The 24,819-nt window shown below is 36.1% G+C and overlaps 1 protein-coding gene and 1 non-coding gene across 2 annotated transcripts in view; one reads left to right on the plus strand and one right to left on the minus strand.

The window, feature by feature from the left end:
- LOC141579921 (protein eyes shut homolog) overlaps positions 1–24,819 on the plus strand; it is a 535,064-nt gene that overhangs the window by 70,028 nt on the left and 440,217 nt on the right. The gene's annotated exons all lie outside the window — the stretch shown is intronic.
- On the minus strand, positions 6,333–6,436 carry LOC120363499 (small nucleolar RNA U13). Its single transcript, XR_005579043.1, has one exon. It is a non-coding gene; the product is annotated as a small nucleolar RNA U13 (small nucleolar RNA).

Here is a 24,819-nt window from a genome sequence, read left to right on the forward strand (position 1 = left end):
CCAGTTAGCTTTTTTCCTATAAATAAAATCATTATAAATATAGTAAAAAGTCAGTTTCTTTAATTAACTATAATATAAGCAAATGTGTCTGAAATAAATAAGCCATTAGGAAAATTGGCCTGCATTTTAATACTGTGTTTTTTTAAAGTCTGTTTTTTCTGTAATTCATTATGAATGCTATTTCATGTTTCTCTTCTCATCTCTGATGATTTAGATGATCTCAAGCAGTCAAAGGGGAAAATGAGACTTAAAAAGCTCCAGATATTGTGATAACTTAAAATTCTTCTTTGAAACTTAAGGCTCTAAATTAATGGCAATAAAAAATAATAAATTACCTGTTGTAATTTGTGGTGATGTGTCAGATGCTAGACTTCAAAGGACAAGGACTGGTGAAAGCCAACACCTACTCAAACATGGAAATTATGTGACTGAATTATAGAGCTACATAACAGCATTTCCTTTTAAACTAAGACATTAATTTCCTAGGACATAGAGTTACTTGTACATAGTATATTTATTTGTTTTGGTATATAATTGCAAATGCAGGAGTTTCTTGATAAGATTGAAAATAAAAAATGAAACAAATCTTGCATTAGAACCTCTTCTAAAATCTGCAGTAAAATCATTCTCAAGGAAATTGTTCTGTGGTCCCTATTATCATAAGCCTCCTTATAAATACAGCTTTTCTTTTATGAAGGATGTTTAGCCTATTTGTTAGGTTTCTGATGTGTGTGAATAGTCCACATCAGATTATTAATTATTATTGGTCATTTTATATATGTTCCTTTATAATCACACTTTATTCATCTTAAATGTAAAATTGAGCACTGCTTTAATGTCAGTTTTAGAATGCAAAGGAGACAAGGCTCAAAAACCTGCTTTCACAATAACTGTAGACCAAATCAAGATACAAGAGTATCTGGCAGTAAATCTTAGGGGCCCAAAATTCCCACTAATCTGTATCTTCTCTATCCAAAAGCTTTATATTTAGGTAAATGCTAGCATTTATATCTCAGCTAATAAACAATATAATTGAGAGGTTTTTCCTCCCTAAGGAAAGAAGTATATAAACTATGTGTACTAGTAATACTAGAACTTCTAAGTAGGCAGAATAATAATTTGGGAAACATGAAACACAGTTCTCAGGTACATTTTGTTAGATGATGTTTACATGGATTAAGTCATAAAGATTGACTGTGACAGCAATATTAATGTAATAATATAAATGAAAAAAACATATTCGAGCAAGACAGCTATTTTTCTTTCTTGATGGAAAACTGAACATGTTGATTTGCTCATCAAAATTCAGAGATGGACTATTTTATTATTTTTGACAACTAACATTCAGAGCTTTTGATTTCTTGTTATCTTTGCATTTTAACAAACTGAGTTCAGGTTCAAAAACAATATATATTATACAGATACAAAAGTAATAACACTTTTTAAAATGGTGTGTGACTAAATAAATACAAATGAAGAACCACATTTTTAAATGCAAAGGTCTGTTTGAGAGCACTTCCCCATTTAGTATCTTGTTTCTGACTGTATAAAATGAAAGCAGGACGGCCGGGCGCGGTGGCTCACCCCTGTAATCCAAGCACTTTGGAGGCCAAGGCGGGCAGATCACCTGAGGTCGGGAGTTAAAGACCAGCCTGACCAACATGGTGAAACCCTGTCTTAAAAAAGAAAAAAATAATAATAATAAAATGAAAGCAGGATAGTTCTCTAGATAATATGTAAAACTTTGTAACTACAAAACACCTTCATTTGTAGGACCATCTTTCATTCTCACAAATCTGTGCAAAGTAGGAAATGCAGACATTTTTAATAACCATTTACAAATGTATAAATTATGCCTCAGTAGGATGAAGTAAGTCACATGATAATAGCAGAAATGAACCATTTCTGAAATATCAGTGGAATAGGAAGGTGAATGGCAATGTTGAAAGAATAGAAACAAATACGAAAGGGAAGGGAAAGTATACACTAGTAATATGTGAAGAAAGAATAGAAAATATGGTATGTTTGAGGCTTCTGAAAACAAAATGAAACAGAGAGGAAGGAATTCCTAATTGACAAATCAGAAATATGAGTTAAGAGCACAATAGTGGTGGGATACAGTTTGGAGAGATAGATGAGCACTCTTTTTCCTAAGCAAATAAAGAGGTAAATTTCAAAAAATCTCAAGATTATCCTTTTGTTGGCTAAGAAGATTTATTTACTTTTTTAATGCTCTTGGAACCTGTGATAGGAATAATGAAAACAAGTATCTTTTCTTGAAAATGAAGTATTTCTAAATACAAAGCATAGCTGCCCTTGAGTACGGGTGCCATGAAAACTATGAAGATAACTTAATAAGAGGCCTGACCTGACCCCTCCAGAGTCTCTCCAGAGTCCAGAGACAGCTCTGGCCAGTCATTGATGGAGTGGAGAGTATACCCTTGGTCAAGACCAGAATCTGTAAGATCTATTAAGGCTTGATCAATGGGCAAAACTAATTTGATGTTTAGGCATTTTGTTTCCAAGAAATCAAGATGAACTCAGGATTATTCCAATTAATGCAGATATATAGAAAAGACACATGGGAAGTTAAAGAAAAATAAACTCAACATCGATGAATCAACAGATGAGTTTCAAGGTCAGTGCAGCTCTGGGAATAATTGTCTTGGTGAAAGGCGTCTATTGATTCTCTGCTTTCCTGTTAATTCTCTTTGAATCACATTAATTTCCCAAATCAGAAGATACTGGCATAGCACATTGCCATGTAATACAAAATTGTCATGTCAGGACACTTCAATTACATATTAGAAGAACCTGTAGGCCAAGCATGGTGGCTGATGCCTGTAATCCCAGTATTATGGGAGGCCGAGACAGGCAAATCGCCTGAGGTCAGGAGTTCTCAACCAGCCTAGCCAAAATGGCAAAACCATGTCTCTACTAAAAATACAAAAATTACCCAGGTGTGGTGGTGCATGCCTGTGATCCCAGCTACTCAGGAGGCTGAGGCAGGAGAATCACTTGAACCCAGGAAGCAGAGATTGCAGTGAGCAGAGGTCATGCCACTGTACTCTGGCCTGGGTGACAGACCTAGACTCCATCTCAGAAGGAAAGAAAGGAAGGAAGAAAAGGAAGAAAAGGAAGGGAGGGAGGGAGGGAGGGAAGGGAGAGAGAGAGAGGAGAGAGAGAAGGAGAAACCTGTAGATGGACTTCAGTATCAATTTCTATTGGCTTTATCATATATCAGTGAGGGTGGCGCTACAAAGCACAATAGATAATGTATAAATAATCACCTTATGTTGCTCCTCTCAACAAGTGGCTGTTAGCATGGTTTCCTCAAGAGAAAACTTGGAGATTCGCAGTATGAAGGTGAGACCCATAGGTCCTGCTCAGGTTTGGTGAGCTACTTGAGCAGTCAAGCCAAAAAAGGATGTAAAACAGAAGCTGGAACCTGGGATTGAGGTTGCAATAAAAATTCTCCCCACAGGATTTAAAGTTGCTTCCTCAGCTGCAGGCAACTGACGGCGGCTTTTTATCTGGAAAAGATTTTGCCTGATATTTTCTCAGACTCCGGAAAATCATTCAACTTGTCAGTGAAGCTGAAAAGACAAGCTCTTTGATATGTAGCAGCAGCTTAGAAATGGTTCCTCTCTTCTCAGCTGTCAGGATAGGAGAAAACTTTTCAACAAGTATCATCACAAAAGATATTTCAGGACACAATTATTTTAGAAGTTTAAGACAAAAATGCTTCCAAGGCCAAAGACATTATTAGAGTCTGAACTGTGTAGGGAATTGAAGGGCATCAGAAACATTGGGCACTTTTTGCTCACCTGTTTTACTAGTGTGAATGAGGACATGCATGTTAGTTGGAAAGAAATATGGTAGAGAGCCGAAACTCAGTAGGTTTCCTCAGTATCTTACATGCCAATTCAAAGCAAATGGCAGCGGTTTCTTAGAGGTCTCCCTTGAGAAAATATCTGTACCCTTGCATGGCAAAGGGTGCTTACGAACCAGCATCAGCGTCACCTTGGGCTCACCCGAGACCCACCAAATGAGAATCTGCTTTTTTGTTTTGTATTTTTGGTTTTTTTAAGACAGGGTCTCACTCAGTTGCCTAAGCTGGAGTGCAGTGGTACAATCAGCTCGACAGCATCGACCTCCCAGCCTCAAGCTGTCCTCCCACCTCAGCCTCCTGAGTAACTAGTCATACAGATGTGCACTTCCACACACAGATGATTATTTTATTTTTATTTTTGTAGAAACAGGGTATTGCTATGTTGCCCAGGCTGGTGTAAAACTCCTGTTCTCAAGCTATCCTCCTGCCTGGGGCTCCCAAAATGCTTATATTACAGATGGGAGCCACTGTGCCCCGCTAAGACTCTACTGTAAAAACCTGTGGTTAAGCACATATAAAATGTACTAACTTAATTTTTAAGTGTGACGTTCTGTAGTGTTAAGTATATTCATCATGTAATGCAGCCAGTCTCCAAAATTTTTTCATCTTGCAAAACTGAAAATCTATACCCGTTAAACAACAACTTCAGCATGCACAGAACTTGAGGACATTATGCTAAGTGAGATAAGCCAGTCACAAAAGACAATTACTGTATGATTCCGATTGTATGACAGTCTGTGTTTTAACACAGTTCTCAGGTGATTCATTTGAACACAAGAGCACTAATTTAGAGCACATCTGGGCTCAGCAGGCATGAACATCATAAAAGATTAGCAGCACAATTATTAGATACGTTATGTCTGGTAGTGTAGAAAGAATATGGCTTTTTGAGTTCAAACGGATCTGTTTATACTAGTTCTACTGCTTACTAGCCATTTGTTAATGGGAATTTAGGTTGTCTAAGCCTCATTTAAAAAAAAATCTGTAATATGGTTGTAATTAAAACCCATTATAGACTTTTTTCATAGTTAAAGGAGATGCATGCTGAGCATTTATTGCAGTCCTTGGATACAGTAAGTGTACTTCGTAAATAATTTATTAGTATTGTTATCTGGGTGAAAAATACTATCACCACTGGCCTTTCAAATGTGTTCTTTACTATACATTTTTATCTGGGTATTGTTATCTGGGTGAAAAATACTATCACCACTGGCCTTTCAAATGTATTCTTTACTATACATTTTATCTGTGTATTATTATCTTGGTGAAAAATACTATCACCACTGGCCTTCAAATGTATTCTTTACTATACAGCAAGATAATGAGTTCTTGAAGTTTACAAAATCACGGCCTAATAGAAGGAATAATCTCAATATGATTTAAGAGAATATGATTTAAGGGCATGGATATTATGAAAAGAAAAACACTCTACAGTTCTAAATAACCTTGAAATCCATCTTTATAAAAGACTAAATACATATACCTTACCAATTATATAATTTTCCTATTTCTGGCTCCAGAAAGAAAATATCAGTGATCAATTCAGGAATCTATTACAATTATTCAAAGTTATTCAACTTTAATTATCAACAGATTTTAAGTAATGTATTTTTCTCCTAATGAAGAATAAACTAATTTGTCTAAATCATTTATCCCTGGAAACAAAAATTTGATAACCATTAGGTATTATATCAACATACCTCAAGCTAAATGAAAGTTTGGTTCCCTTAGACCATATTATCATAAGCACCAGCCAAAATTTTTATCTTTTCTTTATCCTCATAAATCTGATGCTGGATAATATTCTTTTGCCAAAGGTTTCCTGAATAATTTTTTGTGCACCCTAGATATATTCTTAGTAGCTTGTTTAATCTTTACATCTATGGTATAGACATTTATTAAACATCTTATCCTGTGTGACTAAAGCCAATATTTTAGTTAGCCAGAATTGTGCCTGGGATCTCTTACTCAATGATAAAATATATTCCTCAAACATTTAATGAAAATATGTTCTCATTCATAGTTAGCTCAACTTCTGTTTGCTTTATAAATAAAAAAATACATTTAAAAAAATGTTACCCCAGAGGTGGTAGCAATGAAAAGTCAAAAACAAAACAATGGTTCAGAGAGTTAAGAATAGAAAAAGAAAGTTAAAATAACAAAATTGTTAGAAAAACTTAGGAACAAATAAGCACTCAACATGCAGTTTCTAAAAAATACTTAGGTGTGCTCTACAAAGAGATTATGCATTAAATGGAAGTCCAGTGAGTAACTTAGAGCAGCTATAAAAGTCAATAAATATTATGGTAATACATTTTGAGAGAAAAGCCATATGAATAAAAATATATGCTTTACTTTCAAAGAAATAGGAATCAACAAAATGGAAGTATAAACTGCCACTTTTTATTTATTTATATTTTTTATTTTATTTTTAAGTTCAGTTCTAATGAGTAATATGCTGACGTTGTAGCAAGGTTAAAGGGTGGCACATCTCACACAAGTGTGTGAACACCCAGTCATCATGCTCATGAACTACAAAAGGATCAAAACTGCCACATTTTTAAGAGTATCATAATGTATTTATGTAACGATGTGTTAAAATAAATTTTATGAAGAGGCATATAAATTCAGCTCTGATATATAAACAAATGTATATTATTGAGGAAAAAAGACTCTTGGACAAAATCTATTAAATTAAAAATCATGTAACATGCTTGGCTAAAGAGTTATACTTATTTACAAAAAAGTTATATTTTTGTGTATGTAAAGAAATAAATGTAAATATATATGTGTGTGTGTATATATATATGTATATATATATGTGTATATATATATGTGTGTGTATATATATATATATATATATATATATATATATGTGTGTGTGTGTTAATAAGTACAGATCTTCAGCTAAGGACATTGCATGACATTTACATTATAAGCCAAATGGTAAATGCTATTTATCTTTCTTTTATTAAAATTTCTCTTCTCTTTGTAGAGATCAATATGAATAGTTCCATTCACTTTTCAAACAAATTAGGATGTAGCGCTATGCATTACCCCGATTTGGGGGAGAAAATATAAAAATTAATTTGGCTAGATTTTCTTCTAGGGTTGTTATGCTGTTAGGTCTGATGTTTAAGTCTTTAATCCATCTGGAGTTAATTTTGGTGTAAGGTGTCAGGAAGGGATCCAGTTTCTGCTTTCTGCACATGGCTAGCCAGTTTTCCCAACACCATTTATTAAACAGGGAATCCTTTCCCCGTTGCTTGTTTTTGTCAGGTTTGTCAAAGATTGGATGATTGTAGATATGTTGTGTTTCTTCTGAGGCCTCTGTTCTGTTCCATTGGTCTATATCTCTGTTTTGGTACCAGTACCATGCTGTTTTGATTACTGTAGCCTTGTAGTATAGTTTGAAGTCCGGTAATGTGATGCCTCCTGCTTTGTTCTTGTTGCTTAGAATTGACTTGGCTATGCGGGCTCTCTTTTGGTTCCATATGAAGTTTAAGGTGTTTTTTTCCAGTTCTGTGAAGAAGGTCATTGGTAGCTTGATGAGAAGAGCGTTGAATTTGTAAATTACTTTGGGCAATATGACCATTTTCACGATGTTGATTCTTCCTAACCATGAACATGGGATGTTTCTCCATCTGTTTGTGTCCTCTCTTATTTTGTTGAGCAGTGGCTTGTAGTTCTCCTTGAAGAGAAAAATGGTAGATTTTTAAAATAAAAAACCAATGCATATGTTGGTAATAAGCAGACATTTCAGAATGTTACAGGTACTTGTTTTGGTACTCATACACACTGACTCAACTCAAGAGGTTCAATGTTGAACCCTGTAATAAAGATTACTTATAATTCTCATCATAATGTTGTGAAGTTACCATCATTGAATAAATGACTTATTCTGGAGTTCCTGCTGACAGTTAAGGTGAATGATCTCTGTTACACAGTTTATTAGGAAGCTCTTTTTTATTTTCCCTTTTTGTTCCCTTTGTTTTACTTGATTTTTACTTCCATTTGTTTTCCTGAAGCAGGTAACAGGACAGCAGATAAAATGTGTTTATTCATACAGATTAATAAATTATTTATCATTGGTTAATACAGTTTTTCTTATCAAAAATATGTGAATAAAACTCCTAGAATTTGCTTTTTCATGATTTTTAACCTATTATAGTTATATAAAAATAAATGTTAAAATTATACTTAATAACATATAGCTGATATATTAGAAGACAAACTTCTTTAAAATTTGTATTCTCATTAGTGAGTTTAATGAAACAGTAAATTAAAAATAAAACGAAGCCTTAAAGAAGTTGTAAAATGATTAAATTAATAATACAAGACTTAACTTAGGCTAAGGTTAAGATAGTATTTTATATCAATGTTCTTGAACTTTTTCTTTTAATTTATTTACTATGCTTTAAGTTCTGGGGTACATGTGCAGATTGTGCAGGTTTGTTGTATAGGTATACACATGCCCTGTTGGTGGTTTGCTGCATCCATCACCCTGTCATCTACATTAGGTATTTCTCCTAATGCTATCCCTCCCATGTTCCCCCACCCCCTGCTATTCCTCTCCTATCCCCCCAACCAGAACTGTGTGTGATGTTCTACTCTCTGTGTTCATAGGTTCTCATTGTTAAGTACCCACTTAGGCGGTGTTTGGTTTTCTGTTCTCATGTCAGTTTGGTGAGAATGATGGTTTTCTGTGTCATCCATGTCCTTGCAAAGGACATGAACTCATCCTTATTTATGGCTGCATACTATTCCATAGTATATATGTGCCACATTTTTTTAATCCAGTCTATCATTGATGGGCATTTGGGTTGGTTCCAAGTCTTTGCTATTGTGAACAGTGCCCCCAGTAAACATACGTATGCTTGTGTCTTTATAATAGAATGATTTATAATCCTTTGGGTATATATTCACTAATGGGATTGCTGGGTCAAATGGTATTTCTATTTCTAGATCCTTGAGGAATCGCCACACTGTCTTCCACAATGGTTGAATTAATTTACACTCCCACCAACTGTGTAGAACTGTTCCTATTTCCCCACATCCTCTCCAGCGTCTGTTGTCTCCAGATTTTTTAATGATCACCATTCTAATTTGCATGAGATGGTGTCTCATTGTGGTTTTGATTTGCATTTCTCTAATGACCAGTGATGATGAGCATTTATTTCACGTTTGTTGGCTGCATAAATGTCTTCTTTTGAAAACTATCTGTTCATATCCTTTGCCCACTTTTTTATGAGTTGTTTTTTTTTCTTGTAAATTTATTTAAGTTCTCCATAGATTTTGGATATTACTCCTTTGTCAGATTGATAGATAGCAAAACTTTTTCCCATTCTGTTGGTTGCTGCTTCAGTCTATTGATAGTTGCTATTACTGTGCAGAATCTCTTACGCTTAATTAGGCCCCATTTATCTATCTTGGCTTTTGTTGCCATTGCTTTTGGTGTTTTAGTCAAGAAGTCTTTGCCCATGTCTATGTCCTGAATAGTATTGTGTAAGTTTTATTCTAGAGTTTTTATGGTGTTTCTTCTAAAGTTTTAGGCCTCATGTTTAAATCTTTAATTCATCTAAAGTTAACTTTTGTATAAGGTGCAAGAAAGGGATCCAGTTTCAGCTTTCTGCACACTGGTAGCCAGTTTTCCCAACACCATTTATTAAATAGGGAATCCTTTCCCCATTGCTTGTTTTTGTCTGATTTATCAAAGATCAGGAAGAATTTGAATTCCTTAATAGACCAGTTACAAGGTCAGAAATGGAGGCAGCAAGTAATAGCTTACCAACCAAAAAAAGTCCAGGACCAGACATGTTCACAGACTAATTCTACCAGAGGTATAAAGAGGAGCTAGTATCATTCCTTCTGAAACTATTCCAAACAATACAAAAAGAGAGAATCCTCCCTAACTCATTGTATGAGACCAGTATCATCCTGATACCAAATCCTGGCAGAGACACACACACACGAAATTCAAGCCAATATCCATGATGAACATTGATGTGAAATTCTTCAATAAAGTACTGGCAAACAAAATCCAACAGTACATCAAAAAGTTTATTCATCACGATCAAGTCGGCTTCATCCCAGGGATGCAAGGCTGGTTCAACATCCACAAATCTATAATCATAATCCATCACATAAACAGAACCAAAGACAAAAACCACATGATTATCTCAATAGATGCAGAAAAGGCCTTTGACAAAATTCAACAGCGCTTTATGTCAAAAACTCTCAATGAACTAGGTATCAATGGATCGTATCTCAAAATAATAAGAGCTATTTATGACAAACCTGCAGCCAATATCATACTGAATGTGCAGAAACTGGAAGCATTCCCTTTGAAAACTGGCACAAGACAAGGATGCCCTCTCTCACCACTCCTGTTCAACATAGTATTGGAAGTTCTGGCTAGGGCCCTCAGGCAAGAGAAAGAAATGAAGGATAATGAATAGGAAAAGAGGACATCAAATTGTCCCTGTTTGCAGGTGACATGATTGTATATTTAGAAAACCCCATTGTCTCAGCCCAAAATCTCCTTTAGCTAATAAGCAACTTCAGCAAAGTCTCAGGATACAAAATCAATGTGCAAAAATCACAAGCATTCCTATACACCAATAATAAACAGAAAGCCAAATCATGAGTGCACTCCCATTCACAGTTTGCTACAAAGAGAATAAAATACCTAAGAATACAACTAACAAGAAATGTGAAGGACCTCTTGAAGGAGAACTGCAAACCGCTGCTCAAGGAAATAAGAGAGGAAAGAAACAGATGGAAAAACTATGGTCATGGTTAAGAAGAATCAGTATTGTGAAAATGGCCCTACTGCCCAAAGTGATTTATAGAGTCAGTGCTATCCCCATCAAGCTACCAATGATTTTCTTCACAGAATTGGAAAAAAAAAAAAAAAGAAAACTACCTTAAACTTCATGTGGAACGAAAAAAGAGGTCCCATAGCCTAGACAACCCTAAGCAAAAAAAAAAAAAAAAAAAAAAAAAGCTGGAAGCATCACACTTTCTGACTTCAAACTATATTACAAGGCTACTGTACTCAAAACAGCATTGTACTGGTACCAAAACAGAGATATAGACCAATGGAACAGAACAGAGGCTTCAGAAACAATGCCACACAACTATAGCCATCAGTGTTCCTGAACTTATTATTAGTTGACATTTTAGTAAATTAAAATGACAAAAAAATAGTTAAGTACTTAAGATATGACACTCCCCTAAAAGCTGCAGAAACATCATTTTAATCCATCAATGTTTTAATGGATATAAATGGATTTGAATTTTTTATTTTTATTTTTTTGAGACAGGGTCAGTCTCTGTTGCCAGAGCTGAAATGCAGTGGGCATGATCATGGCTCACTTCAGCCCTGACCTCCCAGGCTCAAGAAACCCTCCCATTCTCAGCCTCCCAAGTAGCTGAGAGTACAGGCACCCATCACCACGCTGGCTGATTTTTTTTAATTTTTGATAAAGACGAGGTCTCACTATGTTGCCCAGGATGGTTGCAAACTCTTGAGCTTAAGTGATTCTCCTGCCTCAGCCTCCCAAACTGCTGTGATTATAGGATTGAGCCACTGTGCCTGACTGATTTTAATTTTGTGATTGTGGACTCAGGGTTATTTTGAATATAACAAGTCAGTATCCAAAACATGTTATTCTGTTCTTCAACTAGAGTTACTCAATGCCTGGTTTGACATAGTAAGATTTGTTCATTTATTATTACATAATTATTTTAGGAGCATATTAATCAGAAGGTAAGAGAAACAGTAAAATTCTAAGGCCTAAAGTCAGATTTTGAAAATTCTAATTCTCAGACTTAAAAATAATTTTTGGTCAGTATTGGTCAAAAATATAACAAATCAGTATCCAAAATGTACGTTATTCTGTTCTTCAACTTGAGTTACTTAATGCCTGGTTTGCCATAGTAAGATTTGTGTATTTATTATTTCATAGTTATTTTAGAAGTGTATTTATCTGTAGGTAAGAGAAACAGTAGTATTCTAAAGCCTTAAAGTCAGATTCTGAAAATTCTAATTTGCAGGCTTAAAAATAATTTTTGTTCAGTATTGGTCAAAAACATTTCAAGACAATTTGGGAGTTTGTGAGTTTGGGGAGGAAAGAAAGGGGGACTAAAAATACCAGCTCAGATAAACGTTGGGAAAGCAGGAGAATGAGCAGGGCAGATGCAAGCATAAAACTAAATGGAGCGAGCTACATCTCAAACTAAGACAATGAGCAAGGCCAGGCAATACCAAAGAGGAAGTTTAGTAGATATACTGAGAAAAATATAGGCGGTATGTATATATGTGTGTATGTGTGTGTACATGCACCTTTGTGTGCAAACTGGATGTCTGGAAAGGCCTGAACAGTCATATTATATGTCAGTTTGCCTGTATCACTAGCTCACTACTGGCTAATTTCCTGATGACTGTCCATTGAAAAAAAAAAGATAGTGTCATTTACATTCCTCAAAATGTGTTGAATTAAGCAATGTGTTGGGAAATAAAATTTGTTGTATCAAAATTAGGGCTAACAAAGTTGCAAAATAATTAATTGGAAGAGCAAAATTTTAGTCCTGGTTGATGAAACAAGTTGAAAAAGTATTTTCAGGCCAAAGATTAGAAGTCAAACTAAAAGAAAGAGAAATATGAAGAATAGCTATAATGACAAGAAAATACATAATCATCAGAGGAGCAGAAAGAAGGCAAAAGGGAAAGAGAAATACAGAAAAAATATATAAAATTTTTGGTTTACTTTAGCTTATTTACTGAATGATTAATATAAACTGAAAGATCTTAGTGAGAAACAAGATTTCTTGTTGAGGCAATGCTATTATTTTATTTATTTAGTTGTTTGGTTTTTTTTTGTTTTTTTTTTCTTTTTTTTTATTGCATTTTAGGTTTTGGGGTACATGTGATGAACATGCAAGATTGTTGCATAGGTACACACATGGCAGTGTGCTTTGCTGCCTTCCGTCCCCTCACCTGTATCTGTCATTTCTCCCCATGCTATCTCTTCCCACCTCCCCACCCCCCCACCCCTCCCCCATTTCCCCCCAACGGACCCCAGTGTGTAGTGCTCCCCTCCCTGTGTCCATGTGTTCTCATTGTTCAACACCCGCCTATGAGCGAGAATATATGGTGTTTGATTTTCTGCTCTTGTGTCAGTTTGCTGAGAATGATGGTTTCCAGGTTCATCCATGTCCCTATAAAGGACGTGAACTCATCGTTTTTGATGGCTGCATAATATTCCATGGTGTATACGTACCACATTTTCCCTATCCAGTCTATCATCGTTGGGCATTTGGGTTGGTTCCAGGTCTTTGCTATTGTAAACAGTGCTGCAATGAACATTCGTGTGCACGTGTCCTTGTAGTAGAATGATTTATAATCCTTTGGATATATACCCAGTAATGGTATTGCTGGGTCAAATGGGATTTCTATTTTTAGGTCCTTGAGGAATCGCCACACTGTCTTCCACAATGGTTGAATTAATTTACATTCCCACCAACAGTGTAAAAGTGTTCCTATTTCTCCACATCCTCTCCAGCATCTGTTGTTTCCCGATTTTTTAATGATCGCCATTCTAACTGGTGTGAGATGGTATCTCAATGTGGTTTTGATTTGCATTTCTCTGATGACCAGTGATGATGAGCATTTTTTCATATGTTTGTTGGCCTCCTGTATGTCTTCTTTTGTAAAGTATCTGTTCATATCCTTTACCCATTTTTGAATGGGCTTGTTTGTTTTTTTCTTGTAGATCTGCTTTAGTTCTTTGTAAATTCTGGATATCAGCCCCTTGTCAGATGGGTAGACTGCAAAAATTTTTTCCCATTCTGTTGGTTGCCGATTCACTCTACTGACTGTTTCTTTTGCCTTGCAGAAGCTGTGGAGTTTGATTAGGTCCCATTTGTCTATTTTGGCTTTTGTTGCCATTGCTTTTGGCGTTTTGGTCATGAAGTCCTTGCCTACACCTATGTCCTGAATGGTTTTGCCTAGATTTTCTTCTAAGGTTTTTATGGTGTTAGGTCTGATGTTTAAGTCTTTAATCCATCTGGAGTTAATTTTGGTGTAAGGTGTCAGGAAGGGGTCCTGTTTCTGCTTTCTGCACATGGCTAGCCAGTTTTCCCAACACCATTTATTAAACAGGGAGTCCTTTCCCCATTGCTTGTTTTTGTCAGGTTTGTCGAAGATCAGATGGTTGTGGGTATGTTGTATTTCCTCTGAGGCCTCTGTTCTGTTCCATTGGTCTATATCTCTGTTTTGGTACCAGTACCATGCTGTTATGATTACTGTAGCCTTGTAGTATAGTTTGAAGTACGGTAGTGTGATGCCTCCCGCTTTGTTCTTGTTGCTTAGAATTGACTTGGCTATGCAGGCTCTCTTTTGGTTCCATATGAAGTTTAAGGTGTTTTTTTCCAGTTCTGTGAAGAAGGTCATTGGTAGCTTGATGGGAATAGCGTTGAATCTGTAAATTACTTTGGGCAGTATGGCCATTTTCACGATGTTGATTCTTCCTAACCATGAACATGGAATGTTTCTCCATCTGTTTGTATCCTCTCTTATTTCGTTGAGCAATGGCTTGTAGTTCTCCTTGAAGAGGTCCTTTACGTTCCTTGTTAGTTGTACTCCTAGGTACTTTATTCTCTTTGTAGCAATTGTGAATGACAGTTCGTTCTTGATTTGGCTCTCTTGAAGTCTATTACTGGTGTATAGGAATGCTTGTGATTTTTGCACGTTGATTTTGTAACCTGAGACTTTGCTGAAGTTGTTTATCAGTTTCAGGAGATTTTGGGCTGAGATGATGGGGTCTTCCAGATATACAATCATGTCATCTGCAAATAGAGACAATTTGATATCCTCCTTTCTAATTTGGATACCCTTTATTTCTTTTTCTTGCCTGATTGCTCTGGCTAGAACTTCCAGTACTATATTGAATAGGAGTGGTGAGAGAGGGCATCCTTGTCTAGTGCCAGATTTCAAAGGGAATGCTTCCAGTTTTTGCCCATTCAGTATGATATTGGCTGTTGGTTTGTCGTAAATAGCTTTTATTGTTTTGAGATACGTTCCGTCAATACCTAGTTTATTGAGGGTTTTTAGCATAAAGGGTTGTTGAATTTTGTCAAAAGACTTCTCTGCATCAATCGAGATAATCATGTGGTTTTTGTCTTTGGTTCTGTTTATGTGGTGAATTATGTTTATGGACTTACGAATGTTGAACCAGCCTTGCATCCCCGGGATGAATCCTTCTTGATCATGGTGGATGAGCTTTTTGATATGCTGTTGCACTCGGTTTGCCAGTATTTTATTGAAGATTTTTGCATCTATGTTCATCATGGATATTGGCCTGAAATTTTCTTTTCTTGTTGAGTCTCTGCCGGGTTTTGGTATCAGGATGATGTTTGTCTCGTAAAATGATTTGGGAAGGATTCCCTCTTTTTGGATTGTCTGGAATAGTTTCAGAAGGAATGGTATCAGCTCCTCCTTGTATGTCTGGTAGAATTCAGCTGTGAACCCATCTGGACCTGGGCTTTTTTTTTGGTGGTAGGCTCTTTATTGCTGCCTCGACTTCAGACCATGTTATTGGTCTATTCAGGGTTTCGGCTTCTTCCAGGTTTAGGCTTGGGAGGTTGCAGGTGTCCAGGAATTTATCCATTTCTTCCAGGTTTACTAGTTTATGTGCATAGAGTTGTTTGTAATAATCTCTGATGATGGTTTGGATTTCTGTGGAATCTGTGGTGATATCCCCTTTATCGTTTTTTATTGCATCAATTTGGTTATTCTCTCTTTTCTTTTTTATTAATCTGGCTAGTGGTCTGTCTATTTTGTTGATCTTTTCAAAAAACCAGCTCCTGGATTTATTGATTTTTTGAAGAGTTTTTGTGTCTCTATTTCCTTCAGTTCTGCTCTGACATTAGTTATTTCCTGTCTTCTGCTAGGTTTTGAGTTTTTTTGATCTTGCTCCTCTAGCTCTTTCAATTTGGATGATAGGGTGTCAATTTTAGATCTCTCCTTTCTTCTCATGTGGGCACTCATTGCTATATATTTTCCTCTAGAGACTGCTTTAAATGTGTCCCAGAGATTCTGATATGTTGTGTCTTCGTTCTCATTGGTTTCGAAGAACATCTTTATTTCTGCCTTCATTTCATTGTTTATCCAGTCAACATTCAAGAGCAAGTTGTTCAGTTTCCATGAAGCTGTGCGGTTCTAAGTTAGTTTCTGCATTCTGAGTTCTAACTCGATTGCACTGTGGTCTGAGAGACTGTTTGTTATGATTTCTGTTCTTTTGCATTTGCTGAGGAGTGATTTATTGCCAATTATGTGGTCAATTTTAGAGTAGGTGTGATGTGGTGCTGAGAAGAATGTATATTCTGTGGATTTGGGGTGGAGAGTTCTGTAAATGTCTATTAGGTTTGCTTGTTCCAGGTCTGTATTCAGGTCCTGGATATCCTTGTTGATTTTCTGTCTGGTTGATCTGTCTAATATTGACAATGGGGTGTTAAAGTCTCCCACTATTATTGTGTGGGAGTCTAAGTCTCTTTGTAAGTCATTAAGAACTTGCCTTATGTATCTGGGTGCTCCTGTATTGGGTGCGTATATATTTAGGATCGTTAGCTCTTCTTGTTGCAGTGATCCTTTTACCATTATGTAATGTCCTTCTTTGTCTCTTTTGATCTTTGTTGCTTTAAAGTCTATTTTATCAGAGATGAGAATTGCAACTCCTGCCTTTTTTTGCTCTCCATTTGCTTGGTAGATCTTCCTCCATCCCTTTATTTTGAGCCTTTGTGTATCCTTGCATGTAAGATGGGTTTCCTGGATATAGCACACTGATGGGTTTTGGCTTTTTATCCAATTTGCCAGTCTGTGTCTTTTGATTGGGGCATTTAGTCCATTGACATTTAGGGATAGTATTGTTATGTGTGAATTTGATACTGTCATTTTGATGCTACCTGGCTGTTTTGTTGGTTAGTTGATGCAGATTCTTGATTGTGTTGATGCTCTTTTACCATTTGGTGTGTTTTTGGAGTGGCTGGTACTGGTTGTTCCTTTATATGTGTAGAGCCTCTTTCAGGAGTTCTTGTAGAGCAGGTTTGGTGGTGATGAAATCTCTGAGTGCTTGCTTGTTCACAAAGGATTTTATTTTTCCTTCACTTATGAAGCTTAGTTTGGCTGGATAGGAGATTCTGGGTTGAAAGTTCTTTTCTTTAAGGATGTTGAATATTGGCCCCCAGTCTCTTCTGGCTTGTAGGGTTTCTGCTGAGAGATCTGCTGTGAGTCTAATGGGCTTCCCTTTGTGGGTAACCTGACCTTTCTCTCTGGCTGCCCTTAGCATTTTCTCTTTCATTTCAACCCTGGTGAATCTGACGATTATGTGCCTTGGGGTTGCTCTTCTTGAGGAATATCTTTGTGGTGTTCTCTGTATTTCCTGGATTTGAATATTGGTCTGCCTTGCTAGGTTAGGGAAGTTTTCCTGGATAATATCCTGAAGAGTATTTTCCAGCTTGGATTCATTCTCTTCATCACATTCAGGTACACCTATCAGACATAGATTAGGTCTTTTCACATAGTCCCACATTTCTTGAAGATTTTGTTCATTCCTTTTTGTGATTTTTTCTCTATTCTTGCCTTCTCTTTTTATTTCATTGAGTTGATCTTCGACCTCTGATATCCTTTCTTCTGCTTGGTCAATTCGGCTGTTGAAGCTTGTGCATGCTTCACGAAGTTCTCGTGTTGCGTTTTTCAGCTCCATCAATTCACTTATACTCCTCTCTATGCTGTCCATTCTCGTCAGCAGTTCGTCCAATCTTTTTTCAAGGTTCCTATTTTCTTTGCGTTGGGTTAGAACATGTTCTTTTAGCTCACTGTAGTTTCTTACTACCCACCTTCTGAAGTCTGATTCTGTCATTTCATCACCCTCCTTCTCCATCCGGTCTGGTTCCCTTGCTGGTGAGGAGTTGTGATCACTTTTAGGAGGAGAGGTGTTCTGGTTTCGGGAGTTTTCATCCTTTTTACGCTGGTTTCTACCCATTTTTGTGGGTTTATCCACCTGTTGTCTGTCTCTGTCCCAGGGAGTTGGAGCTTTATGAGTTTCCGTTGCACTACTGCCTTTTTTGATTTTTCTTTCAGGTCGGACCCGCCCAGCTAGCAGCACACCTAGTCTCTGCCTGCCCGCAGGGGCTTTGCTGAGCTGCTGTGGGCTCCGCCCAGCTGCCCTGAGCTCTTCCCTGCAGTCCTTTTTATATGGGCGTAGTTAGAACTGTCTGGGCAATGGTAGCCCCGCCTCTGTTATGGCGGACTCTCTCTGTTGTGGCAGGTTGCCTCAGCAAGGGCGGGTTGCCTCGGCAACGGCAGCCTGCCTGTAGCGGTGGAGAGTCTCAGTAATGGCGGAAACCCCTCCCCCACGGGCCGACCCATCCGGGTTCAGCTGTGCTTGGTTTGAAGGACTCAACCCAGAGGGTTTCCAATTACTGTTTTTGTCTTCGTTGTTGTTGGGGGTGGAGGGGTGGGACCAACCTAGCCTGATCACCTGGCTCCCTGGCTCAGAGTCTTTTCTTTTAAGTTGAAGGACCCCGTGTTCCAGTCGCTTGTTGAAAAGGCACCAGGATCTCCCATGCTGCGACTCACGGAGTCGGCTCGAACTGCGGCGCCAGCTCCTGGCGGATTTTTTGCCTAGGAATCTCCTGGCCTGACTTGCTATTTCAGATGAATGGGCAACTCTGCCGTCTCAGGGCTCTGCTCACCAGCTAAGAGGGCTCCCAGACCAGTGGCTTTTGTACGGAGAACCGCAGCAACAGGGAGTGGTCACAGCAGCCGCGCGGGTGGAATCAGCCCCGCGGGGGCCAAAACAGCCGCACCGGCTGGGACTGTGACGCTGGCGACCCCTCTGCCTGGGTATCTCCTGGTCTGTAGGCAATAAGAGTTCGTCTGGAAATGCGGCGTCCACTCACCCTCTGCACTTTCACTGGGAGCTGAAGTCCTGAGCTGTTCTTAGGCGGCCATCTTCCCAGCATTCTAGTTGTTTGTTTTACATAGAACAGATTATGTTCCCTGGTAACACAGATTCATTTTTGGAAAATTTGATAAAGAAAACCAAGAAAAGTAATTTTAATTTTGTGATTGTGGACTCAGGGTTATTTTGAATATAACAAGTCAGTATCCAAAACATGTTATTCCGTAAAAATTTAAATTAAAAAATAAAGTTTAGTAGCCAATTTAAATACCTTGAAACCAAAACAAGAAAGAAGAAAATAAATGTCATCATCATGCTAAATTCATATGCATTCAATTTTTATTTTTTAATATTATTTTTATAATTTACAATGTATAGGTCTAAGGTTAGGTTTGATGATTTTTCAGAATTTTATATGCCCATAGAGCACAAAAAAACAAAAGAGAAAATATTCCCATTATAGCGGGACAATTTCTTGTACACTTTTCTAATTAACTCACACCTGCCCCAACTACTCTGTGATTTCTAATATGGTAGAGTAGTTTTGTATATTCTGAATTCTCTTTGTCTTCTTGTCATATATTTTACTTCTGGATGTAATATAAACCCTGTAATACATTGTTAGATTTGTTTTAACTGAGCAACCATTTTTAATATTATTTTAATTATATATGTGCAAATGTATGTGCATACAGTTATGTTTGTGTATATGTGTGTGTGTGTGTGTGTGTATGTGTGTGTGTGTGTGTGTGTTATTAAAAATGTCCTTTGTGTTTAATGGCATTTTTACCTCTTTGGGTTCTAGGTTTTTCTCTAGAGCTCTAGATTTTTGTCTGATATAATATTCTGTTAGCTTGAACAAGTATTTTTAGAAATTTGTATATTGTAAATATGCTAAGGACAACTTATCTCAGCTTTTATTCTGCCTAAAAAGTGTTTTTATTTCTCCTTTCTTTTTGAAAAACATAGATATAGGTAAAGAATCCTTAATAGAGTTTTCCCTGGCATTTTAAAGATTCTGTTCCCGTGTCTTCTGGCCCCAGTGTTTCTTAAGTCAATTGTCATTCTTACCATTGATGCGATAATGTGACATATCCACCCTACTGCTTTAAATTTTTCTGTTTTTCTTTGCTTCTTATCAGTTTGATTTTAATATACCTAGATAATTTATTCTTTGACTTTATCTCGCTTGTAATTTGCTGAGCTTCTCCGAAATAAAGATTTATGCTTCTCATCAATTTTAGAAATTATTACTACATACTTTTTCAAGTAATTCTTTTGCTCCACTCTTTCTTATTTCTCCATCTCTAGCTCTAATTATGTGTGAGAGGCTATTTGTCATTATTCTACAGCTATCATAGGCTCTGAACTTTTTTTAACAAATTTTCTCTTTGTGTTGATTTAGACGGTTCCTATGGAAAGCCTTTAGATTCACTGATCTTCTTCATGGTTTTTAATCTTTAAACCCTTCAAATAGATTATTCATTTATAATATGAATTTTTTTAAGTTTCAGTCTCTGTTGACATCCCGTGTCTTTGCGCATACTGTCCCCTTTTCTTCCTTAGATCTTTTAATGTGTTACTCATAGTTGTTTAAGAATCTTTATATGATGATTCCAGCCACTGAAACCAATTGACTGTTTCTTCTTTAGACCATGAGTTGCATTTTATTGTATCTTCAAGAAACTTAAAATTTTTTATTATATGTTAAACATAGTGTGTGAGAGAATTGCAAGCATTGTAGTAAATAAAATTTTCTCCTCAGAATATTTTAAATATTCCTGGTTTGCTAAATTGAGGGAGTCTGAGTCAAACTAATCTGTAAGTAGACTGGTTCTCAGCTTTGTTGCAATTTCAAGTCAGTGGATCACAGCCTTCACGTATTTTGAGAATGAGGTTATGATGTTTTCAGCAAGATTTGGGATCTGAGCTAAATGAAAATCCTAAGACTTCTTTGTATTTTGTAGATAGCTGTCAGCTTTCCAAACTCTAGGACATCAATTTCTGTTTTGTAGCCTAGCTGATGACTATGGTTTACTGAAAAATTTTCATTGCTGTCTAGTACTGCCAGATTTTCTGAACCTCAGGAGATCCTTGCCTGTCCTGCATCCTGACTCTAGACTTAGGAGGGCTGCTGCAGAGAATTCTATAAACACCCATGTGGCCTGGTAGAATTATCTTACCTCTCATACTTTATGCCTGCCTGTTTAAGTTTGCAGCAGGAAAAGGGATCCAAGATGGCCAAATAGGAACAGCTCTGGAATGCTGTTCCCAGTGAGAACAAGACAGAGGGTCAGTGATCACCACATTTCCAAATGAGTTAGTACTGGCCACAGACCAGGAGATTTCTAGGCTGAAAAGCTCCATGAGTTTCCAGCATGGCTGTCTGAGCTGGCACAGCAGGTTTCCACACAGAAACTCACAAATCTGGGTGGCCGTTTCAAATGGTGCCCGAAATCCCTGGGAGACAGAGCCAGGCACCAATCATTCATATATATATATATATATATATATATATATATATATATATATAAAGATTGCAGCAGTGGATACAATAAAGGCCCAGAAGACTTGAAAAATTTTTTTTCATCTCACTGGCATGATTCCAGCCTCTGTACTTGCAGTGTGCTCAGTGAAGACCCATGGGAAAGAGTTTACATGTTCGTAGACTTACTCCATGGCCAAGGTGCCTTGATATTCTAATCCACCACAGACCTGGCAAGAACATTTAAGAATTTATTAAAATTTTAATTTTAAGTTTATTTAAACTTTAATTTTATTAAAACTCAATTTTCCATTAATTTTATTAATATATAATACAATGTAACCCAGGTATACTATGAAATCCTCTCTTTCCTGTTTCTCTGCCAGGGATAAAAGCTACCATTGACTAATTTATTTCTTTGAGCTGGTAACTCTTATAGCTTATTGTTATTCTTAGGATGGGAGTAATGGTCCTTTAGGACTTTCTATATCATAAGTTATGTTTTTCTTTCAATTTTAATCAGAAAGTGGTACACTATATTTAAAAATATGAGAGCTGTCTCACGTAAAACTTTCTAATTTCTCTTGTTTCTTGACTACTTTAGATATGTTCTTCTTCTGTAACATGAGAACTCCATTTAGTTTTGAAATTGCCCTTAATCACAAAATAGTGTGGCAATCTCTCCAATTTTACAGGTATATCAAAGGTTAGAGGTGGAATATCAGAAGAACTCGAAAGTGGCAGAGATTGTTCAGAAAATGGATATAAGTAGAATACATTTCTTGTGACAAATTTTGGATTAATTAGATTTGGAAAGGATGTACTTGCTTTTAGCCTTTGGAGTCTGTGTGCTGTGATTCTGCTTCATTTTGAAGAAAATTTTATCTTAATGAAACATTTTTAGACTCCTTCCTCCATAGCTAGGTGTTGTTTTTCAATATTATTAGAAGCTTAAAAATCAAGGGTTTTTAAATCCCTAATAGCTTGTCACTAAAAAGGTAAAAAACAAGCAAACACAAAAACAAAACCAAAGTCATTAGTTAACATTTATATACCAAATGATGCTTCTTAACTTGGAAAAATAAAGAAAATGCCATAATAATATTATGTTATAAATCTCCAAGTTATTAAATCAATCCTATATTTGTAAAAAATGATAATACTATTGCATGTATGTTTATTTTCTAATTTTATAATTTCTGGAAAACATGTTTCATAACTCTAGGAACACATGTCCTGCAGATATAAACATATAAGAGTATCAGTCTAGAAAGAGGGATAGAGAAATAAAGATAATTTTTATACTTCAGTTATATAATATCTATTCTTTTCACTTGCTAAGTCTCCTGTTCTTTAAACATTTAATGAAAATCCTAGATATTTTAGTACTTTTCCTATGTAAGTGTCTGAATGCATTTGGTTAAAGTTTTTAAAATTAATGGTTATTTTACTTATCAGTATCTGATAATTACATTGAAGCAGTCACTTTACTTAAAACCACTATACTAAAAAGACTTTTGCATATTACTTAAATAAAATAATAACATTTAGTTGAATGTTAAATATGGACTGAATACAAAAATGACTTGGATATTAAGGTCTAATACTTCTTGCTGCTTATCCTCAATAGGAGAAATATCCATGCACAGATTTCAAGTGACCAGCCACTTTGAAGCTGGCCTTCTACTTAAAGAATCTTTTTCCTCACTAACATTGGATTCTTAGATTCCATCTGAATTCTTTCTGCTGAAATTTATTTCTCTATCTTCATTTCATACATTTCAAAACTTTATATTACTTAACGTGTTCTGCTTGGCACAATCAGCAACTCTGCAAACTTATTTTCTGCTTTAGGTTTGTAAGCTCCTTGACAGCTGAGCTCTAGTATTCCTCTTTTAAAATTTTGTTTTAACAAAATCTCATCCAGTATTGATAATATATCAAGCAGTGTTCTAAATGCTTTACAGTCATTTAATTAATAAAACAATCTCTTAAAATATACTATAATTATCCTCATAAGAAAAACATCATTCATCTTTTAATTTTTATAGTAGGTAGCACATAAGAGAAGTGTATTAAATGTAGAATTAGACTTGAGTCATTTACTTACTAAGCATTTGTTTAATGTCAGTGTTCATAGAACTCCACTAGGGTATATGGATTAAAAATGGTGATTAATCTGGGTCTCATCTTCACAATTAAATCTGGGAGAATGGTACAAATTGGATAATGAATGGAGGGATATAGGAAGATATGATCAAGAATTAAGACTGTGTACAAATTGGTATTTCATAATATACAGACAGGCAATAGAATGTTAATAGGAAGTCAAACATTGTAAGCAAAGAATAAAAAGTTGTGACATATTTGAAGAACTATAAAGTTTGTTGAGGCCAGGCCACTGAAAGATGTACATGAGTAGGACACAAAGTAACATGGCATGTTTCTTTGTTCAGTGCTTTCTTTGTACATACAAAGCATGTCAGATTTAATCCTGAAATAATTTTTCCATAATGTGTCCTAGGGAACACTGTTTCTGTGTGGTTGTTTATGGGAGAACAAATAAATCTGAAAAAAAAAAAGGAAACCTTTTTAGGATCTAATAATTTCAAAATCTCTGTATACTATTGTATATTTTGCTCTAGGAAAGAAACATTGTCATATAAGGAAATTATTTATTGTTGTTTTACACAAATTTCCTTATCTATTTGATGATAGAACAATTTTTAGAGTAACTCCAATAATTATCAACAGAACAAATTTGATAAAGCGGTGTTGTAAAATTTTCACCAAATCTGTAGCATAATTCGACTATTACTCTAGAAGGTTCTGTATACTGACAGCACACAGATGGACTGAAGAAGTCAAAGTAAAAGGTGGCTGGTAGCAGTTATTTCCTCATTGAATCTCCCAGGAGTAATTACCCAGGAGTAATTAGAGTTGCTAAGGGCTGACTAAGGTGGCTGAGATTGGTGGGAGGAGACATTTTTAACACAGCGTTCAAAGTAAAAGTGCTTAGTACTAAATAAGTAATGGGAAGATAAAAATCAATGACTTTCAGATTTTTGACGTGAATGACTAGTTCAATATTTGCCACAAGCTAAGATAAAAAATTGGAAACAAAGCACATTCCAGGAGAGAGATAATGATTAAACATTGCTGTATGAATTCGAATCCATGTGGAACATCTGAAAAGAGCCATCTGCTAGGCTACTGGCTCTAAAGAAGTGGATGAGGTCATGAGGGAGAAAAAGAATAGAAGAACCCTGGGACTGAGAGCCATAAAGGAGGCTATGTAATAAGAGATGATAACAGAAAAGAGGATAAAGGAATATGCAAAGATGCAGAAGTGAAAAGAGGACTGAGAAGTCCTTGGTTGATAAATGATGTAGGGGAGAAGACTCGGGGAAGAATAATACAAGAATACCTGTCAATGCATGAATGAGAGTGGTAAAAGTAAAAACCTGGAGGAACAT

The sequence above is a fragment of the Saimiri boliviensis genome, chromosome 4 (genome assembly GCF_048565385.1).
Source record: "Saimiri boliviensis isolate mSaiBol1 chromosome 4, mSaiBol1.pri, whole genome shotgun sequence".
NCBI lineage: Eukaryota > Metazoa > Chordata > Mammalia > Primates > Cebidae > Saimiri > Saimiri boliviensis.